Below are 7386 nucleotides of genomic sequence, written 5' to 3' on the forward strand. Positions count from 1 at the left end.
TCCCGATTCTAAGCCGTTAAGCATGGTGCACTAAACTATCAAGTAGTCATCATATTGAGCTAGCCAAACGTTCATAACGTCTGCATCTGCTCCTGCAATAGGTCTGTCACCTAGCGGTGCATCAAGGACATAATTCTTCTGTGCAGCAATGAGGATAAACCTCAGATCACGGATCCAATCCGCATCATTGCTACTAACATTTTTTAACATAATTTTTCTCTAGGAACATATCAAAATAAACATATGAAAGCAACAACGCGAGCTATTGATCTACAACATAATTTGCAAAATACTACCAGGACTAAGTTCATGATAAATTTAAGTTCAATTAATCATATTACTTAAGAACTCCCACTTAGACAGACATCTCTCTAGTCATCTAAGTGATCACGTGATCCAAATCAACTACACCATGTCCGATCATCACGTGAGATGGAGTAGTTTCAACGGTGAACATCAATATGTTGATCATATCTACTATATGATTCACGCTCGATCTTTCAGTCTCCGTGTTCCGAGGCCATATCTGTTATATGCTAGGCTCATCAAGTTTAACCTGAGTATTCCGCGTGTGCAACTGTTTTGCACCCGTTGTAATTGAACGTAGAGCCTATCACACCCGATCATCACGTGGTGTCTCAGCACGAAGAACTTTCACAACGGTGCATACTCAGGGAGAACACTTCTTGATAATTAGTGAGAGATCATCTTATAATGCTACCGTCAAACAAAACAGAATAAGATGTATAACAGATAAACATCATATACAATCAAAATATGTGACATGATATGGCCATGATCATCTTGCGCCTTTGATCTCCATCTCCAAAGTACTGTCATGATCTCTATCGTTACCGGCACGACACCATGATCTTCATCATCTTGATCTATATCGATGTGCCGTCACATGGTCGTCTCGCCAACTATTGCTCTTGCAACTATTGCTATCGCATAACGATAAAGTAAAGCAATTATTTGGCACTTGCATCTTATGCAACAAAGAGACAACCATAGGGCTAGTGCCAGTTGCCGATAACTTCAACAAAACATGATCATCTCATACAACAACTTATATCTCATCACGTCTTGACCATATCACATCACAACATGCCCTGCAAAAACAAGTTAGACGTCCTTTACTTTGTTGTTGCAAATTTTACGTGGCTGCTACGGGCTGAGCAAGAACCGTTCTTACCTACGCATCAAAACCACAATGATAGTTCGTCAAGTTAGTGCTGTTTTAACCTTCACAAGGACCGGGCGTAGCCACACTCGGTTCAACTAAAGTTGGAGAAACAGACACCCGCTAGTCACCTGTGTGCAAAGCACGGCGGTAAAACCAGTCTCGCGTAAGCGTACGCGTAATGTCGGTCCGGGCCGCTTCATCCAACAATACCGCCGAACCAAAGTATGACATGCTGGTAAGCAGTATGACTTGTATCGCCCACAACTCACTTGTGTTCTACTCGTGCATATAACATCAACGCATAAAACCTAGGCTCGGATGCCACTGTTAGGGAACGTAGCAATTTCAAAAAAATTCCTACGCACATGCAAGATCATGGTGATGGCATAGCAACGAGAGGGGAGAGTAATGTCCACGTACCCTCGTAGACTGTAAGCGGAAGCGTTATGACAACGCGGTTGATGTAGTCGTACGTCTTCATGATCCGACCGATCCAAGTACCGAACGTACGACACCTCCGAGTTCAGCACACGTTCAGCTCGATGACGATCTCCGAACTCCGATCCAGCAAAGTGTCGGGGATGAGTTCCGTCAGCACGACGGTGTGGTGACGATGATGATGCTCTACCGGCGCAGGGCTTCGCCTAAACACTGCGACGATATGACAGAGGTGGAATATGGTGGAGGGGGGCACGGCACACGGCTAAGGAACGATCCGTAGATCAACTTGTGTGTCATGGGGTGCCCCCCTGCCCCCGTATATAAAGGAGGAAGGGGGAAGGAGGCCGGCCCTAGGAGGGGGCGCGCCAAGTGTGGAGTCCTACTAGGACTCCCTAGTCCTAGTAGGATTCCACCTCCCTTGTTGGAGTAGGAGAAGGGGAAAGAGGGGGAGAGGAAGAAGGAAAGGGGGGCTGCGCCCCTTGTCCAATTCGGACCAAAGGGGGGGCGCAGGCCTCCTTCCTTTTGGCCTCTCTCCTCTATTCCCGTATGGCCCAATAAGGGTCATATACTCCCCGACGAATTCCCGTAACTCTCCGATACTTCGAAAAATACCCGAATCACTCAGAACCTTTCCGAACTCCGAATATAGTCGTCCAATATATCGATCTTTACGTCTCAACCATTTTGAGACTCCTCGTCATGTCCCCGATCTCATCCGGGACTCCGAACTCCTTTGGTACATCAAAAATCATAAACTCATAATATAACTGTCATCGAAACCTTAAGCGTGCGGACCCTACGGGTTCGAGAACAATGTAGACATGACCTAGAACTATTCTCGGTCAATAACCAATAGCGGAACCTGGATGCCCATATTGGCTCCTACATATTCTACGAAGATCTTTATCGGTCAAACTGCATAACAACATACTTTGTTCCCTTTGTCATCGGTATGTTACTTGTCCGAGATTCGATCGTCGGTATCTAATACCTAGTTCAATCTCATTACCGGCAAGTCTCTTTACTCGTTACGTAATGCATCATTCTGTAACTAACTCATTAGCTACATTGCTTGCAAGGCTTATAGTGATGTGCATTACCGAGAGGGCCCAGAGATACCTCTCCGACAATCGGAGTGACAAAACCTAATCTCGAAATACGCTAACCCAACATGTACCTTTGGATACACCTGTAGTACTCCTTTATAATCACCCAGTTACGTTGTGACGTTTGGTAGCACCCAAAGTGTTCCTCCGGTAAACGGGAGTTGCATAATCTCATAGTTACAGGAACATGTATAAGTCATGAAGAAAGCAATAGCAACATACTAAACGATCGTGTGCTAAGCTAACGGAATGGGTCAAGTCAATCACATCATTCTCCTAATGATGTGATCTCGTTAATCAAATGACAACTTTTTTGTCCATGGCTAGGAAACATAACCATCTTTGATAAACGAGCTAGTCAAGTAGAGGCATACTAGTGACACTATGTTTGTCTATGTATTCACACATGTATTATGTTTCCGGTTAATACAATTCTAGCATGAATAATAAACATTTATCATGATATAAGGAAATAAATAATAGCTTTATTATTGCCTCTAGGGCATATTTCCTTCAGCCCCAGCCTGCATCGTAGATGTAGAGCTTGCCGCGACGACTCTTGGTCATCCGGCCCACATCATATCCCTTGAGCCCTTTGAAGCTGCCCTTCAAGAACTCAAATCCATCATTCGCTGGCCCCACGGCGGGCGCCAACTGTCGTGGAATTGTCACATCAGATGTCCTAGCGTAAGAACTTAGTCATGGAGCCATCGCAACTAGGAAGCTTAAAGGGGTTAAACGGGACAAAGGACACACGGTTTATACTGGTTCGGCCCCTTGCGGTGAAGGTAAAATCTAGTTTTGAGTGGGATTGCTTATGACTGGATAACCAGGGAGCGGATCCGCTTGACCTAGTTTTTGATTTGATGTTTCTTACCCTGAAACGCCGCCGGGTCGTCCCTTTATATACAGAGGTCGACGCCCAGCGGCTCACAGAGTCCCGGCCGGTTTATAAACAATGTCCGGCTCGGCCTCTCTCTATTCCTGTCTTACAATACAAGTTATACATACATGACGGTTTATCTCTACAGGCCTAAAGTCGCCTCTGGGCTTTTGGCCTTTAAGTGAGCCACCATCCTCAAGTGTCTTCAGTGGGCTTCGTCATAGGTGTGACCCGGCCCCTGCTGGGCGGGTCATGCCTAATAGTTATATCCCCAACAGAGGGGCCCATGAGGTAGGGGACATGCCCTACCCCCCTGGGTGTGCCCTCCCCCCTCGTGGTCGCCTCGTTGAGTCTCTGACTTCATCTCCAAGTCTCCTTATTTGCTTCTGGTCCAAGAAAGATCATCGCAAAAGTTCCATTCCATTTGGACTCCGTTTGGTATTCATTTTCTGCAAAACTCTAAAACAGGCAAAAAAACAGAAACCGGCACTAGGCTCTCGGTTAATAGGTTAGTCCCAAAAATAATATAAAATAGCATATAAATGCATATTAAACATCCAAAACAGACAATATAATAGCATGGAACAATCAAAAATTATAGATACGTTGGAGACGTATCACTCATGTGGTGGCACATTTGCATTTGGTGACTCGACCACCACCCCGCGGGGGACATCTGCCGCCACCAGCACTGGCGACGATGAATGGAATATGCTATTGCCACATGAATCTCCCCCCTCACCGTGGGTGCCCCTTGCCATGCCAGCCATATGTGCTTCATGCTCTATGCCCACTGCGTCGTCGATGATGGATCTGAAACCTATTGCCGCCATGCCCCAGGAGAGAGGAAAGGGAGAGTGGCAGAGGGGAGCGATCGAGGGAACATTCGTGTTCGGTCCAATCGCTTCGGACAGAAGAGTCAATGGTTATTAATGTCGCGCCATCACCGCTGTCGGCCCACGAGGGATCAACCACATCAAAACATGCTCAGAGAATACTTCAGTATCTTTTGCCATTGTCAGAAATTCTGTTTGGTGCAAAATGTCATGAATCGTAAAGTGGTGGTTTTATGCTAACCATGATACAAATGTGGTGGTTTTGTGCATTTTACACTGCTGACAAGCGATTGAATGACGCTGCTGTCGGGGACATGGCTACCTCTGGTCTTGACGAGGTGCTCTTGGATGCATAGCTCGAAGAAATACGGTGGCTCACCGAGGCGCACATCCCGCTCGGCGCTCAAAGACATGCTAGTTGCTCAAGGTCCACCACAACAGAAATGCCCGCTGGTCATCACCACCATGTCGGACCACCACCACCGGTCCCTACCTACCTCGCCGATGACCAGTCCATCCTACCTCTCCACGCTGTGTAGAAGAGAGAGAGCACACTGTCCACTGGTCGCCAAGAATATTAATGGATCCAGCGAGGTTCTTGATGGAGGCAGTAGCGGCACAAGCCGCCTCATCTGCACTGCCACCCAACTCATCTCCGCCACGCTCACCTCCGACTCCGCCGCAGCCCACCTAGACGATGGTGCAGACTGCCTCGCCATAGAAATCAGGCGGGTCAAGTGGGTGGAGTGAGGGGTAATGTGAGCGTGGGTGAGAGAGAAAAGAAGATGAGGGAAGGGGATACAGTCGGGCCTGGGTGTTCGTTGTGCCATCTGAGTACTGCTCGATGATGTGTCTCTCCCTTTGCTTTAAGATTAGTATAAATTGATCTGACGGTAACAAGGGCGTTTGTCGGGAAACCTCAAAAATCTGACGTCAGCCAGATAAAATTCCCCTTCTATTGTTACTAGGACCCATATAACTGGTGATCAATGGACATGGAGGAGGGGTGGCCAAACAAATTTAGTGTCTAGGAGGAGCTGCTCCCAGCGAAGGAATCACCCACCCCTCAATCCTATTGGCCGAGATGCACAACTTACTATTCTTTAAAAAAAAGTGCCACAAACAAAAAATGCATATCCCCCGCAAACAAATACATATTTTTGTAATAAAAACAGAGAAAACCATAAATGAATATTTGCCATGAATATGGAATTTTTTTTTGGAAATTGCCACACTACTTTATAAAATGCCTTGTTAACTTATAAATTTATAAAAATGGTATGATTAAAGAAATGTGTCGTGTGACCTTAAAAAATTATGAATTCTTCCATGGATAGGTTTTCATAGTGATTTTTTTTCATGTTTTGGGCAACATTTTTCTCTTTATTTTTGCCAAGGACCAGAACAAAAATGTGCATTGTACAAAAATTCATAAAGATGGCGATGTGAGTGGAAAAATAAAATTGACATGCCAAAAAAATGTCATCCTCTTACTAACTAATAATAGATGCTCATCTCGTGATAACAAAAATGCCAAGCCAACAATATAAAAATGCCAGGCTCTCAGTAATAAAACATCAAACCTGTTAATTAAAAATGTCATCCTCCTAATAATATAAATGCCATGTTATTGATAATAAAAAAGGACATGTTCTTAATCATAAAACTGCCATCCTTTTGACAATAAAAAATGCCATGTTACTAGTAATAAAAATGAATTTCTCTTAAGACTATCATCCTATTAATTATAAAAATGGCGTCTTACTAATTATAAAAATGCCATGCTTTTAATAAAAAAGTGCCATGGGGCATTGCAAAAAAGACCTAGAAATTACCATCCTAAATATAGAGTCCTCCTCTTCGGTGCCCTCTGCGCCGGTTAGCGCTAGTGGCGCCCGCACACCAGCGGAGCGGGCCTGCGCAGTCAACGTGACGAGGAGAAAAATGCTTATCCTGTGTAAGGCTAAAAACTAGATGGAATTGTGGGAGAAGCATGATTCGGTGCCTGCAAACTTATGCACCCAAGACAAGAACCACTATGCCAACTCATCTCTTTGTCCATTTCAAGGACAAAACTTTATTTGACCCTCGTATTAGAATAACATTAATATGTAGGATAATATCCAGTCTAGTATACGTGTTATTTTATAATAAAAATGAAAACAAAATTCACAATGAAAAACGTGAACTTGAACAAAGTTCATATATTTAAAAGGTTCGTACAAAAAATGAAAAAGTTCATCGGTTTTGAAAAAAAATGGGAAATCAAAAAAGTTCAATAGATATGAAAAAAATTTCATTCATTTTGAAAAAAAGTTCACAAATTAAAATTGTGACTGCTTTGTAGTTGACCATGTTGACTTAAAAAAACAAATTTGAAAAAAGTTCATCAAATTTGGAAAAGTTCATCAATTTTGAAAAAAGTTCACGAATCTTGAAAAAAAGTTCAGCAAATATGAAAAAAAGTTCATCGAATTAGAAAAAAAAGTTTATAAAATTTGAAAAAAGTCCATTGAATTTGAAATAGTTCATCGAAATTGATAAAAGTTCAACGATTTTGAATAAAAATTTCATCGAACCCAGGAGGAAGAAAAATAAAAAATAAAAACGAAATACAGAAAACAAAAAACAGAAGACAATAAATGAATGAAGTAAAGATATACAAAGATGAAAGTAGCACGTCTAGAATGGGATGGCAGGGTTGTTATCGCAGCTCACAGTTAACCAGGACGTCCCTGGATCGAATCACAACTCTAGGAAACTGTTTTTGCGTTTTGAAAAAATAGAGAAGAAAAAGCTAGCTGGACCGGCCCAGCGAAGAGGGGGGTATGCGCTTGTTTGCGAGTTGTACTGTAGCGGGCGCAGCACATGGCAAGTTTGGGAAAAGCCCCTCTCTAGCAATAGGGCTTTTTTTCTTTCAAAAAATGTTTTTTT

Source organism: Triticum dicoccoides, chromosome 1B, assembly GCF_002162155.2.
Source record: "Triticum dicoccoides isolate Atlit2015 ecotype Zavitan chromosome 1B, WEW_v2.0, whole genome shotgun sequence".
Lineage (NCBI taxonomy): Eukaryota > Viridiplantae > Streptophyta > Magnoliopsida > Poales > Poaceae > Triticum > Triticum dicoccoides.